Here is a 12,775-nt window from a genome sequence, read left to right on the forward strand (position 1 = left end):
TTTTGCAGGATGTTTGTGATTAATTTCAAAGACAAATGCTTTTCCTTCTTCTGTCTAGTTTTATAATTGATAAAAGGGGCTGAATGACATCATATTATCCCATCGTATGCAAACTAACGACCAAAATATTAGCACTGCGGGGTAAGTCTAATTAAAGCTGGACTATTTTAAACTCACTTTCTTTTGAGGTGCGAGGAGGGGCACACTGTCAGTGACTTTTTAATTTGTTTCAAGCAGAGCAAATTGTGCTGATGACCTCTGCGACTGTACAAAAGAAGGAAGGTAGGTCTGTGTTTTAGTGCGCCGACTACCAATCTTGTCTTTTATGTGACCCAGAGGAGTTGGGCCCGGTCGCAGGAGTCTATGTTTAGTGGTCGTCAAATGACTGGTTTATCTATAGTGGGAGAAATTAGGAACACAATGAAAGATGAGAGTGTAGGGAGCTGAAGGTCACCTTTTGTCTTATAAAGCCTTGTGACAATAGGAAATTACACCAGGCCTGATCTGCTCTGAAGTCATTTTCTCTCCATTAGGGGCCGGTCAGGCAGAATCACAAAAAGTGCCACTTCGTACAATGAGATGCAAATTTTCGCTAAATGAAGTGGTTTGTTCACATAATCAATCATTCACTCCAACATTTAGATTGTGCTCTTGTCTTCCACAGTGTTGTCCCGCTGGAACAGACAAATATCAGATATATTAGGTTTTTATTCTTCGAATCAGATCCGTTCAGTGAAAACTTTACAAAGACACAGGAAGTGAAACTGTTCTGTCTTTTCTCAGGAAAGAAAAAAAGTGACAGATCAAGCATTAAAAGAACCTTGCAAAACAATAAAGATAACTTAGTGCATAAAAGGTTATGTCAATAAAAACACATCAGCTTTGTCTCCAAAGAACTACATTTAGATACCCTCTGGATTGTTTTATGTTAAATGTTTGGATGAAACACGAGGTAATTACTTCAGAGATGATATTTCGGAGAACTTTTCCGGTCCATTAAATGTTACATCAACCCTGTCTCTTAAAAATGAGGCTGGTTTACAGCCAATTAGCAGCACTAAATACATATTGAAGGAAATGTAAGTGATAATGCATTATGAGGAATTGTTGGTAATTTACATACGTCTACGTAAATGTGCATATTCCCCTGTGTGTCATTTTTTAATTGTCTTTTTTTTTTTAAATCTCATAAATATAAACAGACACATAAAATATCAGCTCTAAATCAGAGGATCCTTCAATATTTGAACCATAAAACTTCCCTTTATTCTCTCGTGTGCAAGTGAGTAGATCGTATACACATCTGCTGCTCCACTCGTACAGGAAGTGTAACCCTGTCATTGTGGATAAGGCCGTTCTCTCACTGCTTACATAAACAACCCGGGATGGATGTGACGGATCCCATTAAAACCCATAGATCCCTTAAGTAGTTCTCCACCTCAGCCCTCAGAGAACTGCAACTATGGCCCCTTTGCATTTTAAACGCCGCTAGAAATGCGTAATGCTTTAGAAATATTTCAATAGTGCTAACCCATAAATGTGGGCTCTGATTCAATTTTCTGACAATCCACACAAGGGATTTACTCTGTGTTAAGACGTCGTGGTGAAAGCTTTTCTCCCGACTTCTCATTTCAGACTCTCCCGTGACACCCTGAAGAACAAACACAAAATTGCTTACATAGTTTTACAATTCAAACCAGACTCTAAAATTGGAGGATGAGTCAAAATGGGAGAGTGTGTTTCCTAGTATTATTCTTTCTTTTATTTCAGTGGAACATGAGGAGACATACAGTAACTGTAACAGCTTCAGTTTCCAGCGCTGGTTCATCATCCATCTGCTTCTGCCTCCGTCCTTCAGAGCATCCTCCTGTCTGTGTTCAGGATTATAATTGCAGCGACAGCGTTTCCTGTGACGGGTGTTTCAGTCTTGAGCCTTGATTGAGAATAAAACACAAACCTCCTGCTGCTTCACGGTTTCATAACGGCGAAAATAGGACACCGACGCTGTACCACGGTTCTTTCAGGAAGCTCTGGGCCACACATGTTAGCATCCTGATTCATTTAAACTCCTTGGAACGACTTCATCCCCGTGACGTTTTCTGCTATTTTCCGCTATAATGCCACAGTCGCCATATGCTGCTGATTGGTCGTGGCTGAAGGTTCATTTTAAGCACCTGGCCTGTGATTACCAACACCTGGTATTGAATAGGAGACACCTGTGTTTGTTTGTTGCTATTCCTTTTTTTTAAAAACTCTATAGAATGAAGAGTTTATAGCTGTAACGGAGCCGAGAAAAAGTCTCACTAGAAAATCAGTTCCATGGCTCCGTCTTGGTTTATTCTTATTCTCTCCATTCCTGCCACTTCCCACACCTCTTATCGTCGTTGTCCCTCCCTGTCCTCGGCTTTTCCCGACTGACCCTCATTCCTCCCTAATCGTCCTCTCCCTTCACCCACACCTGCCCTCCGGCTCCGCTCATTTGCCAGATCATCTGCCTCGTGGCCCGAAGGTGCGCTGCGCTCAGACTGGATTTCACTCCTCGTAGACTTCTATGAAGATGCAGGATTAGTTTTTTCTCTTTGCCTCCACTCGCAAAACTGACCTCGTCTCTTTCACAGCCTGCAGAGTTGAGTCTGATTGGATTTAGCTGGAAGTGAGGAGGGAGTGTCCCTAATGTCCAGCTGTAGGCCAGGGTGCTGTGACCTCTGAGTGGTGAAGTAACACAAGCTGCAGAGATGACAGCACGCTTGTGAGGACAGTTGTGTTACTACAGATGTGAGTGTGAAGCTGATGTTTTCAGGTCTTAGCAGGTTTTTGGAAAAAAGGGCTTTGTTGGGTGTTGTTGTTGTTGCAGAACGCAGCTCATGATCTCTGCCTTATTTCTCTGTTCTCCTTTCCTGTTTATTTTTGTAGACTTGCTCACTTCATTTCTGAACAAAGACCGAACCTGCTTCGCCTTGACATCCTACTTTTGGGTCCCAAAAACATTTAGCAGAAAGTTTTTTTTGTTTTGTTTTGTTTTTCTATTTCCCACGCAGCAGCAGCAGCAGAGACAGTTTGATTTGTTTCAGCACAGAAAAGCACAGGTTTTGTTTTTGCTAATGGTTCACTTCTATTCAAGTGTCCCACAAAGCCATTTGGATGTGATAATGAGGCAGCATGTGCAATATCAGGACCCTTAAAGTGAAGCATCTAAATGGAGTTCAGCCATCATTAATTTTTATTATTCACAACTGTGAAAAAGATCCGTTTCTCACATCCTGTCTCTGGAGAACAGTTACAGCTACATTATAAAATTAAAAAAAAAAAAAGTCTCAGAAACCTTTTGCCTAAAACACACTTCAAAAATTATTTGAGGGACGTGTGCAAATTCAACAGGAAACTTGGCACCTCTCTTCTGACTGTAAACAACACACTAAGACCTATCATGTCTCTGTCCTGTGCAGCTCTAATTATTTCTGCTATAATCTATTGCACACTGAGCTTTATCTGATCAACCCTGGTGCTTTGCTGTTTTCTGACACACTAATCTATACGACGGGTCTTAGTCTAGATACGGTCCCACACTGATAAAAGACTGATACTGTAGAGGGGAGACTGTCGATTGGCTTAGGAAATCTGTGTGGATCATTATCAATTATTTGCTCATGTGCACCGTAAAGGACTTAGTTTTGTAAGATCTTGAGGATGTCACGATGGCATCGTGTTGGGATATCGGAAAATAAATCAGATCTTTAGAAATAACGCCAATAATTTGAATGAGATGAACGACATGCAGCAGAGCCAACACAAAAAAACGACAAAGAGGCTGATTCTGGTTTCCCTGCCAGACGATCATTTTCTACTATTTTTCTCCAGACTGCGACTCATCCACTCGCACCATCCACCCCATCTGGCCGAGTCCCATATCTTCATATAAATAGGCAATAACCGATAATCGAAGCCAAGGCATAATGCAGCCACCGCCTGCTGGAGGCAGACGTGCAGAGTGAGTGAGCAGAGAAGCGACGGGCTGATGTGAGCCTGCTGCCGCTGATGAGCTAAGAGGAGCCACTCAGCAGGAACCGTCTGTGCTGTGGCGCCATTGCAGCATTGGCCAGTTAAATGGCCGGGCATCCAGTAATCAAATGGCCTTTAGGAAGAAGCCAAGAGGGGGCTGGCTAACTGACCGAGTGAATGACTCACCCTGCGCAGCCACACGGTTTAATCAGAGAGCACACACAAACACGAGGCCTGATGCTGCGGGGGGATGCAGAGCACATTAACATTCACATCGTTTGCCACATACATGCACACAGAGCAGATTCACCTCTCTCTCTCTCTCATTCGGCAAAGGCAATCAGCATGCACTGGGTGGCAGTGGACAGTTACTGAAATTTCAAAGTGTCGGGTCGATGTGCAGACGCTGTGACGCTGTGAAATGAAACTGATTTGTGAGCTAAATGAGGACTGGATGGTTCCAACATGTCTTTTATAAGTTATTGGAGTGCACTTCACCATAGATAAGTGTGTTATTGAATCTTGCAGAACCGTTTCTTATTAGCAAAGATCAGATCTGCAAAGATTAGCGATGCGTTAATGTTATTTTTTGTTTTTAATTTCACATCAACACAAGGCTCCGGCTCAGAACAGGTGGAACTGGCCGGGATAATGAGGAAACTGAGAACAGGTGTGTGTGTGTGTGTGTGTGTGTGGGTGGAGGAGCTCAGGTTTAGCTCCCGTCAGGTTTTTAACTCACAGTGGCAGGTCGTGTGTGTTTGAGCCCACGCTTACGGAGCTGTGTGATAGCGTTGGCTCACAATTATTTACAGTGATACCTCCGAGTCTCGATGCCAAGGTGTGACAGTGTGTGATCCAAACTGAGATTTCTCACTTAACTGCATAATGAATGTTTTTACTGGAGTCACCAGCAGCTGGAGACTCTGAGATTGTCTTGGTAACTGCACCACCATCAAACCCTCCATGCACGACCCCATCGTTTTCCTGCTGGGACCAGTAAAAAGTTCCAGTTGGTCTTACTGGTGGAGGCCCATTACATTTGGTTACTCACACATTTCCTTTTGAATCAATGAGACTTAAGTCATCTTTTCATCTTTTCCATCTGTCCAGACTTCATAGGTTCCCAGTGCTTGTTTACAGTGTGTACTGGTTTCCTTGTTACACACAGAATTAATTTCCCATCAGCCTCCACTGCACTTTGTGCTAATTTTTTTAATCATTTCAGCGTTTCAAAATAGTCATAACCTTGGATGCCACGTTTTAAGTTCATGCATTACAGTGTAAAGTCTCACAGTAAGTCATCAAAGATATTTTGACAGTTTTAATATTGTTATGAAAATACATGAAGCACAGAAAATAAATCTTACCTTTCCTGGATTCTTTAATATTTCAGGGTGAAGTAAAAAAAAAAAAGAAAAAAAAAGAAAAAAAAAGAAAAAGAAGAAATACTTTTTCCCTGTTTGCTTAGAATAAGAGATGCCTCTTGTGTCCATAATCTTGATTCCTTTTTAATCCCTGGCATTATCATTGTCACAGCTAATATATCCCCACACGGATCTTATTACCTCCGTCGTCTGTGACTGCCTATAGATTACCGCCAACCCCCGGTTGAATACTCTTTAAAAATGTCAGCAGCAGAGTGAACAGTATTAGAATTACTTACAACACGTTGAGCAGGAAAGGTCACTGACTTTTAATCATCTACACGCAAATAAAGATGTTTATGTTTCATAATACTGTAGAAGACTGCAGGCCGGGCCCGGAGCACTGTGGTCAAAGAGGAAAAGAGAGAGATGAGGGAATTGTTAATTGTTTTTTTGTTGTTTGTCTGTTTCCTCTCTTTTCCTCTGCAGAAGCACTGGTCCAAACTGTGTACGTACCGGGCTCAGTGATTGGTGTTTTGGTCGGAGCTGTGTTCATCACATCACATCTGCGGTGGTGTCAACACTTCAATATGTTTGATCAGCCTGTTTTGTACCAGAGAGAGAGAGAGAGAGTGGCTGTGTTTTTTCTTCTCTTCTTGATGAAACGCTGGCGTGTTACATCTGTTATCTGTCATGTTTGCTGGAATAATCAGAACCTTTAGTGGAGGAGAAAGGGAAAAACACAATTCCTCCAGTACCGTCGTCAAAATGTCAAAATACAGCCAGAGGGAGACAGAGCATCAAATCAAAAGTAATGAAATGAATCTCAACAGAGAAACAAAATCAATTTCCTCGCGCTCGTTTATACCTTTAATTTCATGTCCAGTCCGTCCTCGGAGGATTCCCACACCGTCAAAACCAATAAAATATTGTCAAAGTGACACAACTTGCGATCACTAAAAGTGTGTGCTGGTGAAAGTATAGTAATGAAATATATCATTACATAAGGCCAGAAGAACCAACATACATCACATGCAGGACGTCAGACTGACGGGAGCTGCCACATCAACTGTTCTCAACCCCTCACATCAAACGCTTTAATTTGTGCATGCATTATGCAAAAACTCCACATGATAAAGCAAATGAAATGAAAGCAATATACTGTTACATGTTCACATCAATGCATTTATGAATGATTTTTAATAATGTAGTGACTGTGCTGCGGTTTTTTAAAGGAACACACCACTGCATGTGGACGTGGCCTCTTTTCTCTGAATCGCTCCATTTTTATGCAGAATTAGTGCATTTAACATGTGATGTAATGTAACTGGAAAAGTCCACCACTGCACCACTGTGCCACTACTGCATGTATTTATTTTTTATACCGTCCGTGTTGACTGAAACTGAGGCGACACGCTGTGACAGAAAATCCCTCTGTATGTTACAGTAGTTCTCATTTTACTATATCTATATGCTAATGAGCACCACCCTCTCCACTCAAATGATTAAATAGGGAATAATTATTTAGAGGAGTTTTTCACCAAAGAGATCAAACGCCACCCCCACCCACCCACCAGCCCACTCCCACCCTCAGCCATTGGTTTCAATGGTTGCTCCTTCTCCATGGAGACCGACCTCCTCCCTTTACATCATCTTACATCTCCAGCTTCCTGTAATTCACAATCTCCAAAGAGCTGAAGACCAAACACTGACCTGTCACAGAGTCTTTTCTCTACACATCATAAATAAACATGCATGTGTGTGTGTGTGTGTGTGTGTGTTGTCCTTCAAATGAGACAAACTCTGCACAGAACTTGAACATGTTCTGTGCAGTTTGTCTCATTTGAAGGACAACACAAGCTCCTCCAAGTTAGACGATAAAAAACATTGACGGCCTCTAGAGGGACGGAGAATTGTTTTCTGATGTAACACCACAATAAGAGAGAGAGAGTCAGGCTCCTCTGTTACAAAAATAAATCTGTTTTATTGTGTGAAAATGCTGCGGTTAAGATTTGGTGAATTAACCAGCGAGTTGATCCTGAACAGAGAGCCGGAGGTGAAAACAGCTAACCTCTAAAAGTGTTCAAACTTTTCAAATCATAGGTTAGAAGTGAAGTATTTATCCTGCTGTACAGTCAGTGTATAATGTTATTTTGCATGTATGAACTTTCACGTCATGCTCTGTATTTTTGTCTCTTGTCTTTTGAGTACAAGAAGATCCATGATTTTTCTTTTTACCACGACACATGAAACTGAAAATAATCACGTTTGTGTCTTTTTGTCGCCTTCATACTAAAATCCTTTCTAATGTCTGTTCTCCCACACAAAAATTCCTGTTTTGTACAGTTTTGTTTTTTTTTGTTTCCTGGATTCTTCCAAAATGAAATCAATCACGGGCAGTAGAATGAAGCTTCTCTTTTATTGAAATATATTTCTGGCAGATTAAAAGGATTTATAATTATAGAAAGGCTTCTGTGTTTCAATACTTGGCACCAAACCCTGCAGGAGAGATTAGGGACAAACACGAATGTGTTCATGTGTGATGTCTATATTTGTAGATGATCCAATTTAAGCCAATTTGTTGTTTCACTAAACTTAAACTCACTAATAAAAAGAGCAGTTTTACAGTTTTAGTCACTCTCTGTTCTCTCTGCAGCTTAATGAAGGGATGCTTTGGTTAAGACATTCACCATCACCATTAAACAGTTGCAAATGCCACAAAATCACAGTGTTCTCGTGCCTGTTCAGTAACCAACGTCTCCGTCCGTGCTCATGCTGTTAAGTGGAGCTATTTCCAACATCTTGAGCCATGTAATTTAGTGCTAATGTGGCTAATGTGCGGTTTTCTTGGCTCTGACAGACAGCGCGGTGACTTGGGGTCCGGCCTCGTCTTTCCTGTCCTCGCAGGCTGATTAACATGTACTGTAATAATACAACATTTGTGCACAGCCGGACGCCCTGTGAGTCCACCTGGCTCTCACAGCGCCGCTCTTCCTCTGCACATGCTACTCACAGGAAGTGGAGGCCACGTTAAACGATGACCTCATCCCCCCGGTGCTCCCTGGGCTTCTCTCTTTTTACTGTATACTGTACGCAAGTGATGATAACATCTCTGACGTCTGGGCCAGAGGGGGTTTGGAAGGCTGGACACAATTTTCCATCCGCTCTGCTTTTCTTTTCTTTTTTTGTCACTTTTTTCAGATTTGTCCAGAAGCTTTTTATCGACTGTTTTTAGTGTCGGTGATAAAAATGTGTTTGTTTTGTTCCATTATCATCTGGACACTGGTGTACTCCAAATTACCGTCCTAAATCCACATCTTTATCTCCGATGATGATGATCATCAAACACTCCATCAGAGCTGCTGTGGCTCTGACCACAGTCGAGCTGAATAAACCTAGAAAGTCAATTTTTATTTCCCAGTCCATTCTGCGCCTCCTCCACTCATCGTTAATGTCGAGGAGCCTCCTGATGTTTCATTACGACGACTGTCAGCTAAATCAAAACCTCATTCACTCACAACTGTACTGGAGAAACACAGGTCAAAGTTTCTGCTGTGGGACTTGTGTTGCATTATTTTATAAAAAATGTAAAATATTATTCACTCTAAGGAAATCAGGTGTTGTTGGAGATGTATCTGAATGTGAACAGATTATAAATGTCTGTTTATTCCTCCCAGTAATGAAGCTTCATTAGCATTGAAGCATAAAGAAAACAAAATGCACATTACAGAATAAGCAGCTCTTTAGAACATCTGTATAAACACCTGTAAACACTGTAATACAGGTATGTGAACAACAAAAAACAAAAAAAGAAAGAAAAGAAAATCCTCTCTCATGTTATAACTGAAAATCTGTCAAACTAAAGGAAAACAAAAACGTTGCATGTGATGATTTGTAGTAATGTGTGTTCTATATATACACAACAGTCCACTCACCAGATGAAAGCATCTCTTAGTTGTGATCTAAAATTATTCTGAAGAGCTGAAAACACAAACAGAGGCAAGTAGCTTCTCTGCATATATAAATATCTGATCACACAAACGAACCATTAAATATGTCAGAGCACTTTATGCACATTGAGGTGACGTTTGACTAAATGATGAGATCTATACAGTATATGAAAAAAAGAAAGAAAACTAAATTCACCAAAGCAATCACAGCATTTTAAAGACCCAATCAATCAAAATGAAAATACACTGTAAACATAAAAACTGTAAAGAAATGTATTTAAGTAAAGTTATATTTAGGGAACAGATTTCATGATGGGTTTATTATTATAATGATTTTTAATTTTCTAATATTTGTTCAGTTATGTTCACTTAAAACTTCAATTTGTTGCAGTAAATTGAGTTCATGTGACTTAAAGGGATAGTTCACCCAAAATTCAAATTTCACTCATTATCTACTCACCCTCATGTCGACTAAGGGCTGGGAGAAGTTTCAGAGTCCTCCGTGCCTTCTCTGAGTTACAGTGGAGCTCGGCGCAGCACTGCATGTCCATATGACGGTTGCGAACGGAGCTCACACCAAAAAAACACACCAAAAAACATCCAAATACCTCCATAGTGCTGAAATTTGAATTTTGGGTGAACTAACCCTTTAAATCTTTTTTTTTTTATAAAAGGTAAAGGTACTTTATTTGTCACATATACAGCTAGTACAGTGAAATTCTTTCTCTGCATTTAACCCATCCCTGAGGAGCAGTGGGCAGCCACGGTGCAGCGCCCGGGGACCAACTCCAGATTATGAGCCAGTGCCTTTGGTCAGGGGCACTGACTGGAGGATTAACCTAGCTGACATGTTTTTAGTGGTGGGGGAAACCGGAGCACCCGGAGGAAACCCACGCAGACACGGGGAGAACATGCAAACTCCACACAGAAAGGACCTGGGCGGCCGGGGATTCGAACCCAGGACCTTCTTGCTGTGAGGCAACAGTGCTAACCACTGTGCCACCGTGCCTCCTTTAAATCTTGTTTTACAGCATCACAATTCTGAGCAAATCAAAATACATTGTGTTATTATTTTTTTTTCTTTCTAGTCCACATTATTAGTACAGAGTAAAGTGTTCATGGAATGAACTGAAAATTCATGTTATGTCTCAAACCTCTGACTTTAATGATCTTTACATCCATTTAAAAAGCACTACTTTGATATGTGACATTTAAAATGTAGGTTGGAAAACAAAAGGATTTATAATTTATCACGAGCAAAAACCTGGACATACTGTACAGTAGTGATCACCACCACATTCCTCTGACATTCATCAGGGAACATTTTAACTCTTTCTCTCCATACATTAACCTCCTCCTTTTCTCATCAGGAATGAACATAACCTTTAAAATCCTCCACAGATGGCAGCACATAGTACATAAAGGTCACAGACCTAATTCAAGGCCAAGGTCAAAAAGCCTACACACAAACCAGAAAAACCTCCAATTCATAATAATGCTGCAGATCTGACAGTTAATCGAGACCTTGGTCACTTCTTCTTTTCATCCTGCAAACTGAAAAACACACCTGGATGAAAACACAACCTGTGTGGCTGAACTACACATGTTTAACATCAAAGGCCACGTGATTAATATGCATGACCAAGATACTAAAGGGGCAGTTCAACTTTGTATAGAAACAGTGCAGAAATTAAACCAGAAAGAGCATCATGGGTGTTTGTGTGTGTTAGTTCTGCCCATTCATAAAATGACATAGAAAACATTCATTTATCAGAATGTATTTTTCTTATATTTATCAGGGTTTTTTTTTTTCTTAGACTTTGCTTTCTTCAGAGTAACAACAACAGCATGGCTCAGGAGGCATTCGCTCCACAAGTTTTTTAAGGTATGTTCCAGAAATTGCAGTCCAAGCTTTCTGAAGTTCATCAATGAGAAACTGCTGATTCCTGGGATGCACTTTTGTGACTGATCGATCCAATCCAGGAGACTGAGGGGGCCAGACCATCTTTCAAAGACCTTCCTCTTCTTTTTCTGACCATTTTCTATCATCATGACTTCCAGTGTCGTCTTCTTCTAGTCTCTTCAGAGTGTATCAAACTCCTTTGTTCGACACCTTTAGGCGTTTTAGAATTTCTCTTTCAGTGTCTCCTTCTTTCCTCAATGTACAAATCTGTACTCTTGTTTCTTTATGCGGCTGTCCCTGTCTAGCCATTTCTGTGGTAGAGATATGAACACAGGTGAGATTTATTGGGTTTTTTGTATGCAGACTCTCAAAGGCCCAAGGGCAAAATTGAATAATGCAAACTGTGATTTGTTTTTTTTTAACTTTTGCACTGAAGTTGTGAATCTTCTCAACCCTATTTTTTTTTTTAGTTTTTTAGTTTATTCAGCAATGGTCTGGTAAAATCGATGCATACTGTACCTAAAGGTAAAGGGAGGAAAATGGTGCATATCAATGAAAGCAAAGTCTTATCATGCAGTAAATACATCCCAAAATCCATAGAACTCATACTGTTTTCTAAGCAAGGCATTGTGAACAGAAAGTTGCTTCCAAATGTTTGGCCTTCAGTGTAGCAAGTTGCCTGTTGCCTCCAAAAGAAGCTATTTTTTAAAATTGTCTGTTGAGGATTCTTCTGTCGCAGCTTTTTTTGACAAGCGGTGTGGAGAGATGAGTGACGTGTCTGCCTGAAGATGTGATGTTTGAAGAAGGTGAATAATGATGAGAGAAGAAGTCGTGGGAGATGATGAAAATGTTTCCTGGAAGGTTTTGACTCTCCTCTGCAAAAGGGACATGATTTTGTTTCTCACTCCTTCAGTAGTTTCATCACCTGCTCTGAGGTGTGATGGGGACTGTGTCAGTAACTGTGAAGCAGCGCTGTGCAGTGTTAGTGACAAGGTTTTCTGAGCTTTGCTCGTGCACTCAGGTCAAAGGTGAATTGTGCAAAGTGCATTTTGTTTTCCTCTGTGTTGTTTCTTTGACACAAACACATTCTGGCTCCAGCACAAAAGTTGAAGCGTATAAACGAAGAGGAGGAAATGATGAATTCAGATCATTTGCATTGAGCTAAATGTTGTCTGAACTCCACTTCCACAATATATTCTCTCATTTGCCTCGATGTGTACTGGGTCAATGTCTGTTGACTGGTGATGGCTGTAGTGGGATTCACATCATTTCCTTCTCATCAAACCGTTCAGAAAGCTGCCGTGCTCTGGTGCATCTCCTTGTTTATGTGTTGCACAAAAACTAGCAACATAGAAGAAATACACATATGAAGTATTATGTATACTGTATATGACACGTGTTTCAGTCAAGAGTTTCATGAGTTCAGAGATAAACATGTTTGTCAGCAGCATGAATGAGGTCATTGCTTCACACAACATAGAACAGCAACACACCCACTGTTACCCACTGGTTTTTAAAGAAAGTTTTATACAGTATATCTGCTGGTGGCAAAAAGTAGG

This window comes from Trachurus trachurus (assembly GCF_905171665.1).
Source record: "Trachurus trachurus genome assembly, chromosome: 14".
Classification (NCBI taxonomy): domain Eukaryota; kingdom Metazoa; phylum Chordata; class Actinopteri; order Carangiformes; family Carangidae; genus Trachurus; species Trachurus trachurus.